The 17,680-nt window shown below is 32.5% G+C and overlaps 1 long non-coding RNA gene across 9 annotated transcripts in view; it reads left to right on the top strand.

Moving 5' to 3' along the window:
* The window catches only part of LOC144320397 (uncharacterized), a 315,384-nt gene that overhangs the window by 13,368 nt on the left and 284,336 nt on the right, over window positions 1-17,680 (top strand). The gene's annotated exons all lie outside the window — the stretch shown is intronic.

Here is a 17,680-nt window from a genome sequence, read left to right as displayed (position 1 = left end):
TGTAAGAGTAAAAACCTTTCCAAAAGCACACTGATATTTTTATAACAGAAATAATACATAGGGATGAATACAGTGATTTGATATGTGAGAACATTTATGAGAGAGAGAGAGATACTTGAACAGAATTTAGATGTGTTTCTGGGCTGAATCTTTGATTATAAATTTCATGTTGGAGGGTTTTGACTGTGTGAGGACTTCTGAAATCTGATTTCCTTGGTGAAGGGAGTTGAGAATTCACAAAATAATAAAAAGCATGTGCTGTTATTAAAGTAGATTATGATACTATTATAAAATTGTAGACAGTGATAAATTTAAGGCATTATAAGTCTCTAAGTTGTAGTTTTAAAACTCACAGCTGGTTCTTACATCCCAGGCCATTCATCGTTTGTGACCAGATCACATATCCTTACACAAATACACATTAAAAGATTTCTGTTCACAAATTAAATCTGAATTGAATTTAACACACAAAGCTCTTTAGTTATCCATTAAGGTTTTGTTTTTCATTTTTTTTCTTCTTATAGTGTTTTTATAAACAGCCAGAATAAGTGAATATCAAAAATAAAAGTCAAGTATTACAATGGCAATGTCATTCACAATGTTACATTAACTTGTTTTCCTCCTATGTTATTATGACAGTGTTTTGTTTGGGGCAAGACACTGAATAATCATTAATGCTTTCCATGGAATCCTAGATGTATAGGATTATATGTTCTAGATTTCTCATTTTACGAATTGTCTTTGCCAGGAGCTGAATGAATGAGGTACTTTAACTCAAAATTAATCTCTGTTTACTTAAGGCTGGTTTTGCTAGAAATTTACTATAAATCGATGTTTTAAAGCACCGATGTGTAAGACAAATTTCAGTATTCACTTTTCTTCATATCTCCTTCCACATAGTTAAATTATTATGACTTTGAACTGACATCTATGCAGTGATTTTGTAGTATGTAGGTGGGAAAGACATACAGAAATAATATATTTCCCCTTGCAATAACTCAAAATCATGCATTTAGTTTGCAGAGCACACACACACACACACACACACACACACACACACACACTGCATTTCTTTTAGATCAAAAAGCACAATTGTATATATTTGCCCTGAAACATTTCCCCAGTCCCGGGAATGGTGTTTCATGAACTGATTTTATCACCTGTACAAGAGAATTATACAAATATTCTCACTAAGAAACCAAATAAATAAGTGTATAGTCAAAGTAATGATTGGTTATATTCATAAGGATGAGTTTGTTTACATTATCTTCCTTACTAGGACCACATTTGTATCCCTATTTATCTTCATTTCTTCAAACATGGCACTTGAATGGCCTTCTATAACTAAAGTCTTTTTGGAAAGCTTAAGTGGGAGGAAGATAATTTTGGGGTAAGAGCAACGGTACTGTCAACACTATTGATTCTCTGGCCCCAAAGATCTGTGGGATTGTTCATTGTTCATATGGTAAATTTCTGATGCTCCACTTCAAAGATTTGAGGCCTGAACTCTTTGCTACGCCTAAGAGAAGGAAGCCACTATATAATAGGTTGAATAGTCTGGAGCAAAAGGTCACCCAATATTACATGTGCTTGTTTGGGACCAAAGCATGGGAAAGAAATCCTCCCAAGCAGTGTTAACTTACCTGCCCTTGAATTGGAGTGTGTGTGTGTGTGTGTGTGTGTGTGTGTGTGTTTGTGTGTGTGTGTAACTTTAAGGGGATTCAAGCACAGGTATTGAAAAAGGAAGAGGACTTTTAAGGTGAAATGAGATCTGGAAATGTTTCAAAGATGCCCTAAAGCAGACAGGAGAAAATCTATTTCCAAGAGTAAGAACCTTGAGGCTTAAAAGTGAGGGTGCAGAATGAAAAACATTTTTTTTTACAGCTCTAAAGTATGTAATGAAGTAAGGCAATGGTTCAGGTGAAATGCAACATAATTTTCATAATTATTTAAGTGTGAAAGGCAAATAATTAGGTTCACTCATGGTCTTTCAAGTGACAGTGTTGGACGATGCAAAAACTCAGAAAATATTTGTCTGATTTTTCAGTATCATGCTGTATAAATCTGAGCAAATCATTTAAACTGTTCAGGGCCTGCATGGGTACAAAATGAACAGGATTCTAGCACTGTTAGCATAAGAAGGAATGCGGGATTTGTGATTATTTCTGATGCCGATGTCTTCATTGTTGTTTGAACTCTTATGCTTTGAAAGGGTATATTCTATTTACTGTGATAGTGTCACTCAGTTACTCATTTGTTCAAAGATATTTACTGAGTATTGACTAAATGCATGGCTATTCTTGCTATCAGAGACCACTAAGGTAAAGTTCCAAATCTTTAAAATACTCAAGTCTGCTGAATGAAGCAATAAACCAAAACTAACCACACAATATCATAAGGGTTCTGATAAATGCACACCAACATTTCTATGGGAAGTCAGAAGAGGAGCTTCTGGTTTTGCCTCAGAGAGACTGGAAGGCTTCATAGGGGAGGTGATCACTCAATTAGATTGATGGTAAAAATGGGGTCACTTCAGTTTCTTGCCAATAGAGCAAAGACTGCCATGGGCTTTAAAGCATTCTTTTTTGTGTGTGGCTTTAAAAACTATTGTGAAGTTCTTCTTCTGCCAATTTGTTTTGATATTGGGCTTTCTTTGTTGTCTTCTTTTATGTTACATGGGAATGAAAGGGGAAACCAGTGACTACTAACGTGATTCATCCAGACTAGCTACCTATTCAATACCTCCACTTTTTGAATGATGTGTATGTATGCATGTGTATGTGTGCTCATGTATGATAAAGCAAACATAAGTGAGTATGACTAGGAGACTTCCATGTTATCTAAGTAAGATGTAGATAATAGGAATGGTGCTGAATGGTGCTGGCATAACAACAAACTCAAATAGGGAAACCTACACTAAAATTGTATTAAATATTTGATGGGATTCTAGGGCTTTCTAAGAACAACTGATGAAATATATATATATATATAGAGAGAGAGAGAGAGAGCTATATACATGTATAGAGCTATATATGCTTTTTTTCCTTTTTATTATAGAATAGAAAGGATTGTGTTAGAAGGATTCTCTTTATCGCAGGTGTGAAAAAGAAGCAGATAGCAGGAGGGCTTGGGACACAGAAAATATTTGAAACAAAATTAGAATTTAATGACCTAGGCCAGTGTTCCTCAAACTATAATGTGCATTAGAACCACCTGCAGAACTTGTTAAAGTACAGTAGGCCTGGGGTTGGACTGATGAATTTTCATTTTTACAAACTCACAGGTGAGGCTGATGCTGCTGGTGGAGGATCACACTTGGAGAACCTCTAATCTAGACCAGTGCTTCTCAAATTTAATCTGTATATGAATCTCCTGGGGATCTTGTCAAACTGAAGATACTGATTTAGTAGGTCTGGGGTGCTTAGGAAAATCTGCATTTTGAACAAGCTCAAAGGTGATGCTGATGCTGCTGGTCTGCAGATCACAGTGTGAGAAGCAAGGCCTTTGGTGATTTCCTACATTAGGACTCCAAGTCATAGGACATGGCCTGATGATTTCAGAAAATAATAAGATCAACTAACAATTTTAAGTTCATTTTCTAAGCAAATAAGATCATATCCTTACCCATAATAATAAAAAATTAAAGTTTCTTCTTATATATCATGTGAATAATACTTCCACCCCACTGAGAGAAATATTTCCTGAGCTACTGTTCCCTGCATAAAATACCTGCCCTAGTTACTGTGAAAGTTAGGGGAAATATAGGTTTCTTCTTTCAAGTAGCTTCTATAACTACCTTGGCTGTATATTAAATGCATTGTATTTCTCCGGTTGTGATAAATTGTGGATGAGTATAGAAGGTAAAAATGGTTTGTCCAAAAGAAAATATTAGAAATAGTACTATTCAAGTTCTGTTATATAGCCACCCTCCTTATTTAAAATTTTTGTTTAGTTAGACAAGGTCTATTTATATAAAGCAAAGGTTGAACAAAATCTAGTGAAATGAGCTGGACAATTTGCTTCTTTTTGATGAGATAACAGTCCCTGATGGGTTATATGGATGTGGGTGTGAAAGAGCCTTACTGTTAGGTATTGTCTGTCTTCAACCCACATTTTCTCAGTAATTGATAATTCTTCATTCCCTCTCTTCTGTGGAGCCCTTTTAAAAAGTATAGGAGTGAAATAATGATAGTATATTAAGGGATTTTAATTATAAATTTCCAAGAGAATATTCAAATAAAAATACAAGGAATAACATCTGTAGTATATACTTTGGCCAACTCTGAGTGAGTTTAGGCACTCTAGGGATGCATACATTTCTAGTCTCCTTATGCCCCTCCAATTCACAAATTTTTAAATGATTTGATAGTGTTAGATTCAATGACTCAACACAGTTTGAATAAATTTCTCAATTCTCAGTTTATTTTTTTGGTCTACTTGATCAAATATGGGTAACTGATTGTGATAATGCAAATACCCAAACCCTCAGCCAAATAAATGTAAATATACTTAAAGTATTAATATAATTTTTAACATTTATTTGTCTGGGGTATGTGATTTTTGTGTTATCATTTCTGAGGCTAAACTATTATCTTTACAACAATAATAGATATTTCAATGCTTTTGTCTTTCTACTCCTTCTTCCCATTTTCCAAGTAAATTAATTTTGATCCACTCACCAAATTGGACTATTCCAAGGAAAATTTTTACTTGCAGGGTATTTGACTTCTTAAAATACTACCCTTACATCTTAATATCTAACCAAATGAAATAGCAAACAATATAATTTTAAAATGTAGATGTTTGGGCTAGTAGAGCAGTGGTTTTTAACCTTTCTGGAAATATCTCTTTACAGAAAATGCTCATAAGTACACACAAAGAAATTTTACATACAAAGTAGTGCATATTTACTGGCCTTTTGAAGGAAAATTAACCACTTTGATCTTGATAATTGAGGTGAAGTTAACAAAAATGCCATCTTTTTTCTCCTTTCTTACAGAGACATTGAAACCAGATGGATCAATAGACTGTTTTTCTAAATACATCATTTTGTTTTTATTGCGTAAACCTTGCCTTACAAATAAGCCTTTATACTGATTTGTAACATGGAAGCAAGTGGACATCTGGCTTCTGTGAAAAATATGATTCACTCATTTGCATTTTTAAATTCCATTCATTCCATTTTTAAATTGTTCACTTGTCCTCTTTGCTCTTTCTAAAAGCAACTCTTCTTAGCTCTCTTCAATTTTAAATATCTACAGAGTTTATGTTAGTTATAGTTCAGAACCTCATCTCTTTAAAATTTTTAAATGGAAGTCAATATTCAAAGTCTACAGCATGTGTAAACCCACAATATCTAGGTAAGTGGGAAGTTAATTGAAACCAGTAAGGAATTTGGGTGACAAAAATCAGTTTGCTCATAGTATTTTATATTGGTTTTGGAAGGCTTTGACATTATCTTTAATAGGCCATTTAAAAAATTTCAGGACCAAAATACTAATAAAAACATTTATTCTTCAGGTTGGTTGTATTTCTTCAAAAAATATTTTGGGTACTAAAGGGTATTTTTATCACTAATGATGTGCTGTAAGCAAATTCTGGGAAGAAAGAGGATAATGCTAATAAAATATTGTTTGCAACAATAGGTTTTGTGAGCAAAAATGGAAAGTATAAGGATTTGAAACCTGCAATATTTATTCATTAAGTACTAGACCTTCCTCTTTATATAAAGTGACAAATCCAGACTCTAATAATTTCCACAATGTTGCAATGAAATCTCATAATAACCAAAAGCAGAATAACCCAAGTTCCATTCCAATTTTAGATAAAACTTCTCATGAGCATTTTATTCTTCATCTTAAATAATCAGCCTCTATGGAATCCCAGCATTTCAAAATGATAGGGCTGAATATTTAAATAGTTAATCTCTTTGCATATTGCATATTTCCCTCTAACTGACTAGTAATGTCCTGGAAAAATGTGAATGTGTGTGTGACTGTATGTGTGTGTGTGTGTGTGTGTGTGCGTGCATGTGCAAATGAAAAGGTTTTCCTTCAGTTGAGTGGAATAGCTGATGGGTCTAAGACTAGATAGTGGACATGGATAATCAGGATAGACAAAGATGAGAGATGGAGAGAAGTTAGTCCATTGTGGTCTTTGGCTGTGAATTGTGGACTTGATTTTAAAAGGATAGCAAAAGATACTGCTTGTCTAACAACTTCAACCACATGTGTTTTACAGAGATTTACTTAGGGAGCATAAAGAATGAACATTACAGAGGTAGAATGTTGAAACTGGAATCAAGAGGACTGGGTAGCTGAAGTTATCAAGTTCTGAGCTTTTGTGCCATCATTTATAATTCATGTTTTATTACTGGTGTTCTTTCCTAATAACATTGTGCAGTTGAGAACATTTTTTAAGAGCATGCTGGTTTTGAAAATAGAAGTGAATTTGGTTAAATTTCCCTGCCTTGATTTCATGACAACTACCACATTGAACTAAGTCATATTCCCGTTTAGGGTTTAGTGCCTATAATTGGAAGAAATAGATGCTTGGTTTAATTATTAGGTCCACAGAACTGTTAGAGAAGGAGAGCACTAACAACGAGAAGTGGATCCCTAAAGGAGCCTGATACGTAACAAATAGATGAACATGATTCTGGTGAGGTAAGGCAAATTGGTCCCATAAATCATATCATAAATAACTCTCCTGTTTTGCAGAGGATGAGATGTACTGTCATCAGGACACCCACTAGATCTTTCAAGGCGTTGTTACTACTTTCATATATATTACATGGAAGTTTAATATGGATGTTACAATCTTCAGTTCCTTTAAGAACAAGAAACAGTCTTCCTCTCTCTCCCACTGAGGCCACTGTCAGAATTCAGGATCAGGAGACACATTCTCTCCCTAAAAGGAAATTTAGCTGCCCTCTTGGTGGGAGAGAGTAAAGGTATGTAAGGTGTTGAATGCTGATTTAGCATGTCAGTCAGGCTGTCCATCTGATAGAATAGAAAGAATTGAAGAAGCTTTGAAAAAACAGGTGTGGAGAGAAATGTGTACAGCCGTCCAGAGAATTTTGTGTCTGGAACAAATGTTCATGGATTTCTCCACTGAAGGTGATATTAGAAGCTAGTTTCTGAAACATGACTAGAGGAGTCTGTGTCTGGTAGACTAGGTCAAAGGAGAAATTGGATATTTGAGTTGGCAGGTCACAAAACAAGTGCTGAATCAATCAGTTGTCCTCTTTTAGTAAAATCCCAGATGGATTTTGGCTGTGTTTTTGATTCATTCTGCCTCACTTGTTAGAGGGGATAATGTGAGTTATGTTAGAGGGGATAATGTGAGTTATGTCCTACTCACTTGTGAGTTATGTAGCCACAATACAATAAGATAATTATTTCTCAATACATTGTATTTTAGGGGAAAAGTACAAGCATGTGAAAATCTAAGATATAAGAATTCTAAAGTGCCTTATAGTGTCTTTCATTTGGAGTTATTGTTACAGAGGTATTTATAATCAGAAGTCCTTAACTTGTGTTTGCCATTAGTAAAACTGAAGACGAATTGAAGTCTTCACAAAGCCAGTATAAAACCCATAGCTCCAAAACAATTTATTGATATTACATGTCAGTAAAGAACATGAAAAGGCAAAGCTAAAATATTTCTTCTGAATCCTGTTTTTCTCTTATTTTATTCCAGTGTAATTAACATACAGTGTTATATTCATTTCAGGTATACAATATCGTGATTCAACAATTCTATATATATGGAATGTATTTATATTCTATAAATTCTATATGTTACTCAATACTCATTGAGATAAGTGTACTCATAATCCTCTTCACCTATTATACCCATCCCCCACCCCTACTTGCCTTCTGGTAACCATCAATTTGTTTGTTACAGTCCAGTCTGCCTTTTGGTTTGTCTCATTTTTCTTTTTTTCATTTGTTTTGTTTCTTAAATTCCACATATAAGTAAAGTCATATGGTATTTCTCTTTCTCTAATTTTATTTAGCATTTACCTTCTAGATCTGTCCATGTTCTTGCAAATGGAAAAATTTCATTCTTTTTTATGGCCAAGTAATATTCCATTCTATCTATCTATCTATCTATCTATCTATCTATCTATCTATCATCTATCTATCATCTATCTACCTACCATCAGCATCATCTATCACATATTGCTTATGCATTCATCTATTGATAGACACTTGGGCTGCTTCCATAATTTGGCTGTTGTAAATAATGCTGCAATAAACATAGGGGTACATATATCTTTCTGAATTAGTGTTTTTTAACCTTTGGTAAATACCCAGTAGTGGACTTACTGTATCATATGATAATTCTATTTTTAATTTTTTGAGAAACCTCCATACTGTTTTACACCAGTTTGCATTCCCACCAACAGAGCAAGAGGGTTTTTTTTCCTCCATATTTTTGCCAAAACTTGTTGTTTCTTGTGTTTTTTATTTTAGCCATTTTGACAGGTGTGAGGTGATAGCTCATTGTGTTTTGATTTGCATTTCTGTGATTATTAGTGATGTTTAGCATCTTTTCATGTGTCTGTTGGCCATCTGTATATCTTCTTTGGAGAAATGTCTTCTGAAGCCTATTTTCATTACTATGTAATTATTTCTTTTGTGTCCAGTAAACTTTTCAATGAAGTAAAACACATATTCAAAAATGCACAGATTTGAATGTACATATTATTGAATATTTGAACAAATTCAATACATCCATGTAATCCTCAGTGATTTAAAGGAATAGAACAATGTTGGCATATAGGAAATTCCCCTTTGTCCCATCTTGTCACTACCCCCCAAAAGAAATCACTATCTTAATTCTTATTTGCTCTGATTGATTTTATGTTGTAGACCTTTTTATAAGTAATAACATATAGTATGTACTTTGTTATATCCATGCTATAAACCAAGATTGTGTAATTGCAGTTCTTTTATTTCATAGCTGTAGAGCATTTCAATGCATGAATATACCAAAAATCATTTATTCCTACTTTTGATGGACACAGTCATTTTTAATTTCTGACTTCTATTGATCTTCTCATTTGTATTTTGAATATGTAAGTATGCTTTTCTGCTAAATATATACCAATGAGTGGAAATACCAAGTAAGATATGTTCAGCTGTGGTAGACTTGACCAAACAGTTTTCCGAAGTGATTGTGTCATTTCATGCTTATACCAGCATATACCAGCAGTGTGTGATGTGCTTCCAGAGTTTGGTGTTATACTTTTTTTTTCTTTTTCTTTTTTTTTTTTTTTAGCCATTTTGGTGGCTATGTAGTAGTATGTTATTGAAGTTTTAATTTGTTCTCTTTTGGTAACTGATAAGTTTTGGTCACTTTCCCTGTGTTTATTGATCATGGGATATTCTCTTTTATGAAGTATGGGTTGCCCAGTTTTCTTTTGGGTTTTCTATCTTTTTTTTCTATCTTTTGATAGTTTTGTAGTACTTGGTATATTCTGCGTATCAGTCCTTTGTGAGATAAAAGCTTTTAAACCATATTTTTTTCTAGTATATAATTTGCCCTTTTCACTTCCTTACTGATGACTTTGGATTAATATAATCTTTTAATTTTAATGTAGCCTTTTCTTTTATGATGAGCACATTTTGTCTCGTGTTACAGATGTTGTCTTTACTCCAAGGATGTAACAGTATCCTCCTATTTGGGGAGAAACTATATATTTACCTTTTATTTTTGTATCTATGGATCAACTGTATTGATTTTTGTGTATGCTATAGTATAGGAATCAGTTATAATTTTTTTCCTTATGTATATTCAATTCACCTAGTGTCATTTATTGAAAAGATGCTTCTTTCTTTCTTTCTTTCTTTCCTTTTTTTTTTTAAATTACATATTTATTTATTCATGATAGACACACAGATAGAGGCAGAGAGACACAGGCAGAGGGAGAAACAGGCTCCCTGTGGGGAACCCAGTGCAGAACTTGATCCCAGATCCCTGGGATCATGCCGTGAGCCAAAGGCAGATGTTCATCCACTAAGCCACTAAGGCATCCTGAAAAGACGCTCCTTTCAATTTTGTAGTTCAGTGTCACCTTTTTCATAAAGCAAGTGACTATGTGTATGTGTGATTGTCATTAGGTTCTTTTTCTAAGTTTCCTTGTGCACTATGCTGTCTTAATTATACTTTCTATTAAATCTTGATTTCTAGTAATGTTTATATCCTTTGATTTTTGTTCTTTTTCAGGACAATGTTGTTATTCTTATCCCTTTGCATTTAAAATTATCTTGCTAATTTCCACATTACAAAATGTTTGCTAGAAATTTGATTGGGAGAAGTGCTATGCTTTCAACACTGTACTCTGTTCATAAACATGGTAAAATCCTTTCATTTATAGTTTTAATAGTCTTATTTAATTTCTCTCAGTATTTCAGAGTTTTATGGGTAGAAGTCTTATATGTGTTTTGTTAGATTTTTTACTTTGGCCTTTGCTTTTTTTGGATGATATTGCAAATTATATGTATATTTTTAGAATTTCACTTTGTAATTGTTAGTGGTCTATATAAATATAGACCAATATATATTTATGTTGATTATTTTTCCAGTTCCTTTGCTTAATTCTAATGGTATATAAATTCTAATGGTTTTACTATAAATTCAAATGGTTTTACTATAGAAGACTTTGGATTTTATAAATATACAGTTATGTTATCTGTAAATAATGTTATGTTTCTCTGTAATTTCTAAGTCTTATACGCCTTATTTCTTTTTCTTCCTTATTATTTTGACTAGATGTTGAACAGAAGAGGTACTAATGGACATCTTTGGTTCTTTCTATACAGGTACCTATCAATGGGTTAAAGAAGTTTTAGTCTATTCTTAAAAGTGTACTGGTCAATTTCCTAATACATATGGATTTTTCACTTATCTTTGTAAAAAAAATTGTTTTCTAATCTAATAGCAATGAGGTCAGAGAATATGCCATGATTTCAATTCTCTGAAATTTATCGAATATATACCAAGATTGATAAAATGTGGTGTATTTTGGTGTACATTCCGCACGTGCTTGAAAGAATGTATATTCTATCACATTTGAGGATGGTGTTCTTTCTTTTTTTAAGATTTTATTTGTTTGAGAAAGAGAGTGGAGGGGGGAGGAGCAGAGGGAGAGGGATAAGAAGACTCTGTGCTGAATGTAGAGCCCAATGTGAGCTTGATCCCAGGACCCTGAGATTATGACCTGACCTGAAACCGAGTCAGATGGTTAACCAACTGAGGCACCCAGGCACCCCAAGGACAGGGTTCTAAATAAGTAAGTTAGGGCAAAAGTATTTATTTTCTTGCTAAATTCTTCTATATTCTTATTGTTATTTTGTGTATTTATTGTATTATTACTAAGAGAGGTATTAAAATCTTCCAATATGATTTTTGATTTGTGCCTTTTCTATTTCTGTCCATCTTATTTTGCTTTGTATATTTTAAAGCAAAGTCATCAGATGTATATAAATTTAAATTGCTATATTTTCCAGATGTATTAACTCTTATCATTAGAAAATATCCCTTTTATCTCTAACAAGATTAATTATCTGCACGTCTACCTTGTTTTATTTTAGTATGGCTATACTAGTCTTCTTTTGCTTAGTATTTGCAGGGTATGTTTTCTGACCTTTACTTTCAAGTTCTTCATGAATTTAGGTTTTTTTTTAATAGCATATAGCTAGACTTTTTTTTTGAATCATCATATATATTTGTTTTACATTTTACTTAATGTAATTGCTGATATATTTAATTTTATATTTACTATCATACTACTTATTTCTTGCTTACTTCATAATTTTCATTTTACTTTACCTTCTTTTCTTATTTTGCACTAACCACTCAAATATTTTCAGCAATCCATGTCCCTTTCCCTGAACTCTTGGCTAGTTTGGTAATTATGCTTATTTTTTATTGATTACCCTAGAGATTATAACTCACATCCTTATTATATGGCTATCTATTTTAAATTTATACTTTTACTATTTCTCAGACAAGCAAGGTACATGGAACACTTTATCTCCATGTACCCATTTCTTGACTTTTGTATTATTGCTGTCAAACATTTCTATTCTAACTATATTTTAAACTATAAAATATATCATTTCTTTTCATAGTTTTAATATCCATTTTGATGTATAAACATACTTTTATTTTCCACTGTTCTTTATTCTTCTCTGCATTTCTCTGTTTGCTTCTGGATTCATTTTCATTCTGCTGCAAGAAATCTTTTACTATGTAATGTAACTCTACTGCTATGGATAATCTTAGTTTTTTTATTTTTAGTTCATCTTCACTTTTTGAAGGATATCTCATCTGGGTATAAAATTCTAATTTAGTGGGTTTTTTTTCTTTCAGCACTTTAATGATATTTCATTATCTTCTGGTTTCCATTGTTTTTTTTTTCTTTTTTCACTTCTTTGAAAGTAATGGCTTTTTCACCCATTGGGGATATTAAACTCTTTATCTATGGTCTTCACCTGTTTTTTGATGAAGAAACTCAGTGTGGTTTTCTTTGTGTAATTTTTTGGAAGTTCATAAGACACTATATTTACACTTGCAGTTTTTCTTCAACATTGGAAAATCCTTGGTAATAATCCCTTTAAACTACATTTACCACATTCTCCCTATCCACTTTTCAAGGACTCAAATTGCATATATGTTCGACCTTTTAAAACACAGCTCACATGTATCTTATGCTCTTATCTGTACTTTCTGTTCATTTTATCCTCCATGCTTCAATCTAGATATTTTCTAATGATCTATCTTCCAGCTCTGTTAACCTTCTTTGAGCTCTTTCCAAACCATTGTTAAGCCTATATTTTGAAATCTAAATTTAAGTTACTATAATTTTTAGATCTAGATCTAATTTTTCAATCTAGAATTTTTATTTGGTGCTTTTGATATGTCCTGGTTGTATGGTAAGTTTCTTTGGCTTGTTTAATTTCTTGAATATATTGATGTGTTTATCTTAAATTCCATGTCTCATAATTCTAATGTTTGTGTCACCTCTGGGTCTGTCCTATTGTGTAGTTGTTGTTTTGATAATTTTTCTTTAATATAGCTGTAACTTTTTATCCTAGAATCCTAGACATTGTATTTGATTGTAGGAACTGATTTCTGTATGTCATTCCAGAGAAGATTTACCACATCTTCTAGCAGGTAAAAAAAGGACAGAAAATATCAAACAAATGATGAATTGAGCTGACTGAAGGTTGATTTTCTAACCTTGTAATGGTTAGTTATCCTCTCATTTATCTCTTTTCAACAGTACAGCCTCAAGGGTTTTAGCCGAGAGGCTTCCCAGAGCCATGAAAATGCTGATACTCTGTCCTGCTTTATATTTGCTTTCTGCTTAGCTTCTTAGTGTAATGATCAATGTTGCTTTATAGGTAACTTCTGTGAAGAGGAGAGATTCTTCCTTTTTTGGAAACTCTAGTGTCCTCAAATTCCTGCTTGTTTAGCACAAAACTTTAGTTTTTGCCTTTTCATCAGGTAGCAGCTGACCTCTACATGCTTTGTCATCTCCCTGCCCTAAGCCAAGTATTGCCATATGCTACAAAGGAAAATAAATATTGAAAAAAATTTGATTTGTTTTATTAAGTTCCTTTTTCTCCAAAGGTTTGCCGCTCAAATCCTGGATGTTCCATCAATTCTCCAATATCTATAAGCTTACATCTTTGTATGTTATTCAGCTTTTCTTAATTGTCCTCAGTAAGATCCTTGATTTACTATAAGCTGCTCTAAAAACATACGTTTTTAAAAAGATTTATTTATTTACTTGAGAGATTCTCTCTTAGGTGGGAGGGGCAGGGAGGAGGAAGAGAGAATCTCACGCATACTCCATGCTGAGCATGAAGCTCCATGTGGGGCTTAATACCATGACCCTGACATTATGATCTGAGCTGAAACCAAGAGTCAGAGGTCCAACCGACTGTGCCACCCAGGCTCCTCTTCTGTATATATTTTTTAGAAGTAATTGGATTAGCAGAGATTGAGTGATATTTTACATATTAACAATTTGTTTTAAAATAAATTATCCAACATCCTGTATCACTCCTTATTAAAAGGAGCTCCACTAACTTTTTGAGCATCCTTTCTTGAGTATGTTTATTATGAATCTGAATTCAGATAACTTTCCATTATGATTTTAAAAATTTGTGCTATATACTTTATTTTATTTTTTTAAAGATTCATCTATTTATTTCAGAGAGAGAGTAAGCAAGGGGAGGGGCAGAAGGAGACAGGATGCTCGAGCAGATTCCCAGATTCACTGCTGAGCATGGAGACTGCCCTAGACTTGATCCCAGAATCCTGAGATCATGTCCTGAGCTGAAATTAAGAGTCAGCCACTTACCCAATTAAGCCACCCAGTTGTCCCAATGTTGTACACTTTAGAAGCCTCATTGTGTTTTCAAATATTAATCATACAGAATTTTCATATGTGGTACTTTATTTATAAAGTGATAACAAAATAGGAGGAAAATATCCCTCAGGGCATCATAATAGTTGGTTTTTGAGGGACAAGTATATATAGGTCTTTTAAAATTATCAATAATTAAGTTCTCTTGAAAGAACCTCAAGAAATCTATTCAGTAATATAATGAACACTGAATATGTTAGAATGGATTTTGATTTTCATAGCTTTAAGTTAGTTAAAAATTGATTTAGTAAGAATCATAGCTTTCAATTAGTTAAGAATTAATGTAAGAAGCCTCACTTCATTTGAGGTTTATAAACCCTTACTCAAGAACCATCATTAGGAAAACCCTGTTACATGAAAGATTTTTGGAACTGCTATGTTTAGCTCTTGTTTCTCTTTCGACATTGCATGATCACTGCTTGCACCAAAGGTGCATCACACATGTTCTATCAAGACCATGACTGGTCTTTCTTTGTATCTTAGTATTTGCATTTTCAGGGAGGATTAATTCCAGTTTTTCTTCCCATTCTCCCATGTAGTTTTAACCTGACCTAGATCTCATCTATTTAATAACAGTACTATCAAATAGTTGATCTGATAAACTGATATATAATAATAAAATAAATGTTTCAAGTGGCAAGCTTTAAACATCTTAGTCAGAATATTTTATTATAATAGCTCTTGAATAAAATAACCTTAATAGTACTGTTATTGTACATTTTCAAAGACAAAAAACATTGCTTTCTTTTCAGTAACCATTTGCATGAGTTTTTAAACCACAGCTTCATGGTTATAAACATATAGATTTGAATAAGTTCTAAACATTTTTCCCTCAAACCAATTCAAACCTTAACAACTGTCATAGTAATTAAGATATTCTTTTGCTTTGAAACTTTTCTTTCAACCAAGGTAGCATCTGGTTTTCTTTATTTTGACAATTGCAGTTTTCCAGTTTCAGGACTTTTTTTACATTATCCTTCAAATTAAGGTTGCATAGTGTCTGCCAGTTTTCATGGTTTGCAAGTATAATACCCATTGGATGTTTTTATTGGAAATTACAGATTTTTGTTTTATACACTAAGTTTTTAGGAGAAATATAATTTGTAAATCCATGAAAGAATGAATCCATTTTCATTCAGATCTCTAAATTATTTTATTGCCTCTGTTCTGCAAAGATACACTTGTCTCAAGGGTGTTCAAGGAGGCATTAGAAAACAAAAGGTATATGTGTTGCCACTTGTATATAAAAACAGTTTTGTATAGATACTTTACATGAATCAGGAAAAAGCATGAAAAAGAAAAAAGAAATATTACATTGCTCATGGCCTTTATCCTCAAACTTTACTGTCTTAATATTAAAAGACTTATTTTCAGATTACTCCTTTTATAGAAATTATCAACAGTATACCAGTATCACTGCGATTACATTATTATTCTCTTGTATATATCATTAAACACCTTACTACTTAATTATGGTCTCTAAATGATGTTAATATAAAAATGTTGTGACTTCAAAACATTGAAAATTCCTGGTCTAGCTGTTATAACACCATGTCCACAAGATATAGCTATATGCCTGTTTTATACTGCACTTATGTTTAAATTTAATGCCAACATTTCATTGCTAAGAAACATGTTAAATGAGGATGGAGATGCCATATTTATTGAAGGGCACATCTACATTGGCAGGTGTTTTCTGAATTAAACATTTGTTTCAGATAATATTTTATTCAGGAGCATCTTATCAGCCAAAATGTTTTCTCTCTTTTTTTTTCAAGTTTTGAAAATTCCAGTTTCCTCACCCCATATTCTAAGCTGGAAATGTTTGGGAAGAAATATTCTTTTCCTTTGGTCCCAACTGCTCCAAAACTCTCATTTCCTCAGTGAAAATCTTCAGTCCAGGGCTGGTATTCACACAGAATATTTCAGCTCTTCAGACATTGAACTTTATTTTCCAAATGCTTTTCTTTAAAAATAGGCTTTTAGATCGGAGGTTTTCATTTGGAAATAGTCAAAAGACTATGTAAGTGTGCAGGTGAAGGTGAAGGGACTAGAAAAGGAACATTTAGAATATGACACTTGTCTAAGACAATTTTCCTACTACGCTCAGAAAGATGAGTGATTGAGGTTCTTTAAGACATTGCTGACAATGTCTGGAATTAATACATTTAATTCTAAATCTGTGCAATTTGACCTTAATTTTGGTGAACAAAAGTTACACTTTGCACTAATTTGCATTGCTGCTACTTTCATTTTAAATTGGAATTTTTTATCACCATCCATCTGTAAGATACCTCCTGTTACTAATTTCTGACGTGGATTCCCTCATTAATATGAGATTCACAATTGCATAGATTAAGTTATCTGATCATATCTGGCTCATCCCATGTTGTATCATTCTGTTCCTATATTTGATAGATAGTGATTTAACTGTGACAATGTTAGTATATAAAGATAATGAGTCAGATACTAATATTGGAAGAGTAAAATTTTAATATATCTGTTGACATATTATTTTACAGGATTTAAAATTTTATTAGGTTCAGTTTTCTTTCTTAGTCATTTTAATAGAGTAGAAAACATAAATCTCACATTTTGTAGTATTATAATAAAGATTTATATTTAAATAGTGTTAAAATGAGAACTTAAATGGTTTCTAATTAAATATTATGCACATGTGAGTAAGAGTTTCTTTTTCTTTTCTTTTTATGAGTAATCATTTTGAAAGTGCTTTAAGCAAAAGAAATTTGTTTCTTGTAACAACCTTTACAAGTACATGAGACAATATAGAATATATTGTTTTTAATAACATTTGAAAGTCAGAAGGTTGAGTTAGTGAGAGAGTAAGGATGTACTGCTCACAGAAACTCTTAATATCCTTAATTGGTTGTTTAAATCAGGAACATAGAAACAAAATTTCTCGCCAAAACACATGAGTGCAGTGAACTGAAGATTCTTTAAGATCTGGACTTAATAGCTTTGTAAAGTATTGATAGAGATGTCAAGTATCTTCTTCATAATCTCAGATTTAACTCTACCTGAATTAGCCAATGCTAATTCAGTCTACTGAATTAGCAGTTTCCTGAGTTACTTGGAAATTTTCAGCATCTGTTTCTTTATTTGAGCTTCTCTATTAAAAATTTTATCTTTAATATATGATAATTTACTGAAAGATTAAAAAGAACTCTTACTGCTCTTTGGTTTCTGTGATTATGATAAGCTCTATATAAG

The sequence above is a fragment of the Canis aureus genome, chromosome 9 (assembly GCF_053574225.1).
Source record: "Canis aureus isolate CA01 chromosome 9, VMU_Caureus_v.1.0, whole genome shotgun sequence".
NCBI lineage: Eukaryota > Metazoa > Chordata > Mammalia > Carnivora > Canidae > Canis > Canis aureus.
This window is presented reverse-complemented; position numbering and strand designations above follow the sequence as displayed.